The sequence below is a fragment of the Chinchilla lanigera genome, unplaced genomic scaffold, assembly GCF_000276665.1.
Source record: "Chinchilla lanigera isolate Chin_1 unplaced genomic scaffold, ChiLan1.0 scaffold00030, whole genome shotgun sequence".
NCBI lineage: Eukaryota > Metazoa > Chordata > Mammalia > Rodentia > Chinchillidae > Chinchilla > Chinchilla lanigera.
This window is the reverse complement of record NW_004955431.1, coordinates 8,786,894-8,793,609: the sequence shown is the minus strand read 5'-3', so window position 1 is coordinate 8,793,609 and position 6,716 is coordinate 8,786,894.

Genomic DNA, 6,716 nt, shown 5'->3' with positions numbered 1-6,716 from the left:
TTTTTTTTTTTTTTTTTGGTTTTCCATCATCTTTCTTTAGCTCAGAATTTTTCTGGTATATATTTAATCCTCATAAATACTTCCAAATGAATTATGCAAATGATGGTATTATGCTGCTGGGAGGCAGTATGCTAAAGATGACATAAAGTAATTTTCAGTGAAATGCGTACATAGGGAATTTTAACCTAGTTGATATATCAGTAGCCTTTCTTCAGTGCATACTTTCTTGTACATCTATAAAAATCGTGTAGGCCAGAAAATCCAAACACTAAGGTAGGTGGTGGGGAACGGGGTGGCTGCAGGTGAAATAAACCTGGATGATAGTCCTGCCAAATTTCCACAGCTGGTAGCTAACGAAGGCACAGACTGATAGAGGTAGATTCTTCTTTCTCCCCACTTAGTAAACACATGCTTTCCATAGGATCTTATTAATATGATTTATAATTCTTTCAGGCATTAAGTAGGAAAACAAAATTTGTGGATATACAGAAGCGCTAGAGTGACTCATTTGAAATGCATCATTTGTCTCTCCCTTTATGTAGGTAAAATTAATATATATCACTTCTGTATATAGGCAAAGCTATTATATTGAAAATATTAGGCAGCAACACAACCTTCTTCACTTTGTCTTTCTTTTTGTGCTCTACACACAGGCAACTCAACTCTGACTCAATGTCTTTTTCCTTGGTGTAATGGAGCTAAGCTTTTAGGTTAAAAATAGTGCCTAACTCCCATTTTGACTTTTATTGAGTCAGAAGAGAACCCCTGATATTATTAAGTGATTGACAAATAAAGGTATAGAATCACTGAATTTAAAACTGGCCCTTAGCAAAATTATAAGAGAAGTTTGCCACCAGAAAAGTAACCTATTGCCTTTCTCCTCCATTTAAGATCTCTCTGCACTCTCTATGCCCATTTTATTTTTTTTTTATAATATGAGGTCTCATTGTGTCCTCCAGGTTGGCCTTGAACTCACGATGCAGCCCGAGGCTGGTCTCAAACCTGTGAGTGATCCTTCTGCTTCAGCCTTCCAAGTGCTGGGATCACAAGTGTGTGCCTCCACACCTGGCTCTCTGCTCATTTTAGTGGATCACTTCCTCCTTACCTTCTGGATGGCTGATCTCATTAAAACATGCACTGAAAATCTACTCTCTTAACAATTTTCAAGCATATAATGCACTAGTATTAACTAGAATAACTGTGTTGCATAATATATATATCTTACACTTATCTCTCCTGTCAAAATGAACGTTTGTACTGAGACCAATATTTACCACCTCCTGACACACAGTACTTCATATCCACCATTGTACTCTGTTTCTTTTGTTTGTTTGTTTTTTGGTACCGGGCATCGAACTCATGACCTAGTGCTTGCCAGGCAGACACTGTGCCACTGAGCTATATCCCCAGCCCTATTTCTGTAAGTTCAACATTTTTAGATTTCAATTCAAATGAAATAGATTTTACATGCTTCCTTTGCAAATAATGTATATGTTAATTAGCTTTTTGTAGTCATCTCACAATATATACATAATTTAAAACATCCCACTATGTACCACAAAATAGGTCCAAGATTTACCTGTCAACTAAAAAAAAAAAACCTTCCATCAGTTGTACATGAAATTACATACAATTCCAAAGTTTTTTTGTTTTTAAGAGTAATCACATGTTAATAAGTGTAGCCAAAGCTGTAAAACTCCTTTGAGGGCTTCTTATATGAGCTACAGAATAAAGAAGAGTAGTTAAATACTGAAATTCTGAAAGGTTATCTGTGGAAACTGAGTCCTAAGTCATTTTCTTAAAGAGGGCTCCATGGTTAAGTGTTTGAGAAAGGTTATTTATCTCTTTAAATTAACAATTTCATTTAGAATAGTGAAGAGTCTAAGAAAATTTGTGAAAATAAATTTTTATTCTGTTTAATGCAACATTTGCAGTTGTATTTGACCATGACAAGCAGCTATGATTTGTTTTCATGTCACCCACTGACACTCACCAGAATCAGTGTTTTATGAAGTGGATACTAGACTTACTGAGGGGCTTTGTGCAGTACCCATGAAGTCCCAGCGCATGAGCCAGGTTTGTCACTGCGGTGTCTCTGGGACAAGAAACTGTGACCAAAGAGCTTTTCCATAGAGAACAGAGGGAATAAATTAAAGTTAGTTACCAGAAAGATGACTTTTGAGATACTGGGGCTAATTTATTCTTCTAATTTATTATGTGAGGACCTTAAAATGAAAGATAATTTTGAGCATATTTAAGGTGTGAGATATATTGCTTACAAAGGCTTAATAAATACCATGAAAAATTCCAAAGTCTGCTGCAGAGGCTTTATCTCATAGAAAATTTATTTTTAAATGTTCAAGCAACTACCATCTTCCTCCCTCTGCATTACTTTCATCACAGCATTTACCACTGCCCAATATATTATATATTTCATTTATTTATTTTGTTTATATAACTCCTTCCATGAGGATGTGGTTTCTATGATTATAGCTGACTTATTTTCCTCTATTTTTCATTGTTGTGCTATAGAATCCAAAATACTGCCTGGTTCATGGAGCATACTATAAAATTCTGTATTTGCTAAATGAATGATACAAGCCTTTATAAATATATCTATATCTATATCTATCTATATATCTATCTATCTCTATATCTGTCTATATCTATATCTATATCTATATCTCCTTAGTATGTAGAACATAGAACAAACCATCTATGGAATGAGGTGGGGAAGGAAACACCCAAATGGATCCTGAGAAGGAGAAAGAGGACAAGTAGAGAACTAAGAGAAAATGATGCCCTAGAAATAATTGGAGAAAGGACCAACAAGAAGGAAAATGTGTTAAGACTTCAGAGAAGTTGAGTGTAGCAAATATTTCTCTCCTAGCAAGCTCCACACTTGATTGTCATATTTTCTTTTACAAAAGGTACTCTGTGTCTAATTTTACACAATTTAAAGTAAAGAAAAATTTTTGGCAACTCATAGTAATTATAAAGAACTTTTTACAATCATGCTATGGTGTAGATATTTATTTATTTTAAAAGTAGCATGCTCTGGATTTGCAAAGAAAGAACAGGCCAACCTTCATGTTGACTTTGGAAATGAGATCATCCTCTAGTATTGTTTGTATCTCTTAAGTAAGTGTGTGGGTTAAATGAAAAATGGAACAGTAGTTCCAGCTCTGTGTATCTTAAAACTTGATAGTCCTAGAGCTGAGTCAAATCAAGTTTATATTAGCAAATACCACTTCCATTATCTTTCTAGGTAGGCCTTGAATGGCGTGATGACAGATATCAGCTTTCAGTAAAACAAATGTAGTTGAATTCTCTTAAGAACATGCAGGAGATGTCAAACCTCTTTGTGGTGTATGAGTATATCATTTGTATATATTAATGAATTTGGGCAGTGTGAATGTACTATGGACATTTATTTTCTTTCAGGATAAATCTGTTTATACATTTAGAGTTCCTTAATAGTTGCAGTAGTGACGGTAAAGATGTTTTTGCTTGGAATTACATTTAGATTCAAAATGTGGTGACCCTTTAAGATCAACAAAGAGGACTTTAGGGTTATATATTTCTAGGGATCCATAAAAATATTAATCATTATCCGCATGAACCAATGATAGCATGTATGTGTTAGGAGTTGACTTCTACTATTCTTCTAATAATTACATTCAAGAAAATTTGTTTACTTCTCTATACTTCAGAATTCTACAGAAGAAAAGAAAAATTGAATTTATATGTCTGCTATTTAACATCAGTAGTTTTGGTTTCATGTATTATATTTCTGTAGCTATATAAAGGTGCAGTAGCAACTCAATTATAATTAATCAATATTAATTGAAGATTAATTATAATTATCCTTAGTGTTTTAAAACACTAAGAATATGATACAAAAGTACAAATTACTTACTACTCCTGATTTATAAGAATAGGATACACTTTAATTCTGAGAAAGGAAAATGCTTTTGCCCAGAAGATATGCTTCCATAAATTGTGTATATGTTAACATGAAACATGATATCATTATCTCAATGTAATGGAAAGAGAACTGGACTCTTTTGTTAGGACTCCTAGGTCCTAGTCGGATTTTGTCAGCATCTGCTCACCTCCCAGGATCTCTGGCTCTGTTTCCTTATATGATTTCCTTCTTGTTCTTATGTTTCTTTATTACCTTATGATTTATGAGTTATATTGAGAGAACAAAAAAGAAACCCATGTTGAGATGTAGACTGTCAGCATTTGGATGGTCTACTGAAATTGCTTCAGGTTCTTTAGTACAGTAAGATGAACATGGTACAGAATTACATGGTACAGAATTTTCCTCTAATGCCAATGAATCCTCATAGATTAAAACACTTTCGACTTTTGTGGTAGAAAATGTTGTAAGTTTTGTTCTATCAAACAGTCTGATTCCTCTGGCATTTGTTTTATTTTTGCTGTGGAGGGGTCTTTTGAAGTCCCTTGGAAGGAATTCTCAGTTCTCTACAGAGAGACAAGCCAGGGCAAGCAGAGTTAGCAAGAGGAACATGGCACACATGTTTAGACCGCTAGAGCTACTTGTCGTTCTTGCCAAAGCTTTAGTTACTGGGAGGCAGGAGGGTGGAATTATCTCTTCATTGAAGCGTTAAGCTTGGGCTAAACAGCTGCTAGTGCCTGAACTAAGACTTTGTTGTGCATTTTAAAAAAAATACAAACTAACATTTTCTTAACTTCTTTTATAATCATTTTTATGGTGATGACCTATGTTGTTAAACCCTAGGCAAAATAATAAAAATAATCTGAACTTTAGGTCTTCAGAACACAGCTGTAAATTTCTAGATGTTTCTATGTTTAAAATGTTCTTTTATCTTAATTGAAAAGTTGCACAGAAGAAAATGAAATAATGCTTCAAAACCATATGCAGTCCTTGACATATGAGGCAGAAATGAGAAGGCATAGGTTTGTTTGATGTATACAAATCCATGTTAATATACATGCAAAGCCCCAGCTCTTTGATGTAGTATATCAGAAATTTCACCAAATGTTTTACTGCTGAAATAGATGGACAATTATTGGCTCTGGACCATAAATCTTAGGCTATTCTCTATGTGAATATAACTGTGCTGTTTTTATCTTGAAATTCCAGAGTGGCTTTTATTGATTTGGGATGTTAATAAATATTAAATGTTTAGTGCACACCCAGCGCTTTAAGCACAGTTTTGGAGAAAAAAAGAGAGCTGCAGAGTAAGGGTAACTTGAAGGAACTCAGAACCTTATTTTGGGACAGCATTAATTTATGTAAAGCCAAGGGTCTATTCTGTAAGATAGTGCTAGATTGTAGACTAAGAAATTGTGGAATATGAATTTAATTAGGTATCTATCATAATATATATATATTTTTGGTACTGGGAATCAAACTTAGGACCTTGTGCTTGCCAGGCAAGACTTTGTGCTGCTGAGCTACATCCCTGGCCCTATAATATTCTTTTAATTTATCTCTGTTGGTTAGAGTATGAGTTATCTTATACAAGTAAGTTTTTCAAATAATTGACATCTATTATCTCCATATTTTAATTTAATTTTTATTAATTTTTTGACATGTCATAATCTTTTCAAAATAAAATTTTTTCACTTATATATCAGGATCATATTATGGACATAGTTTCTTTGTGTGAAAAATAAATTTAGAGATGGTTTAGTCTAGTATTTTAATTAGATAACTGTAGAAACTTAGTCTAAAAATTTTCCAAGGGAGAATACGGATTAGAACCTAAGCATCACTAACTGTGTAAGCCTCAGTAACTGTAGGGATTTTATTATGGTATCATTTTGTGCTTTGATATTATCTCTTGGGTCACTGATGTGTATAGGGCTACTTTCTCACTATGGTAAATGATCTTAGATTGTTATGCATGTGTAAATTTTTAAAATAGTATGTATTGAATTTTTCTTCACTGTCATCCTGATAACAGTAACTTTTTATACCTGTGTTAGATTGGGAAATGGGTTTTCATTGGTTCCAAAATAAAAAAAAAAAAGTCAAGTACTATAAACCCAGGGGATGTTTATTCCCCTGGGTTTATGGAAGACAGGCATGAGGCTTCCGGTATTTCTCTCTACTCCATGTTGATACCCATCCTGGCTGACTTCACAGCCATACTAATGATGAATCCAAATGCTGGATTCCCGTTTCTTTGGGATCAACATTCACCTCTATCTCCAGTGTCATTGAACTCCACTCCACTACAGTCACCTGTTTGCATGGCCACCCCTTTGACCTTGTCATTACTCAGATACTTTATAATTGAAATCTTAAGTTAACACATTCTATCTCATTGTCTCTCAGTGTACTGGTTTTAAAATGAAGAAATATTTAAGTCTTTGGTCTGATTCTTCTGCCTTTTCCTGTATTTATTATCTTTCTTGAGCAACTTGTAGTTAATTTTCCATTACTTTGATCACTCTCTTGACATTATCCATAACTTCTCTGAACCCATTTTTTAATTTCTCTGCCTCTGATAAGCAGTTTAATCCAAATGCCTCCTTTAAGTCTGCACCAGAAGGCTATTGGAAAGCTTTTATCCTTGAGATGAGTGACACCATGAATTGAGTCTCCAAACTTACAGTATTTTAACACTGTTCAGAATTTCAGCTATGTTTGGGTAGACAGCTCTTTTTCTCTTATTCTCTACAAGTTTCAAAATTCTCCTCCTTTTTAAACACGTTTT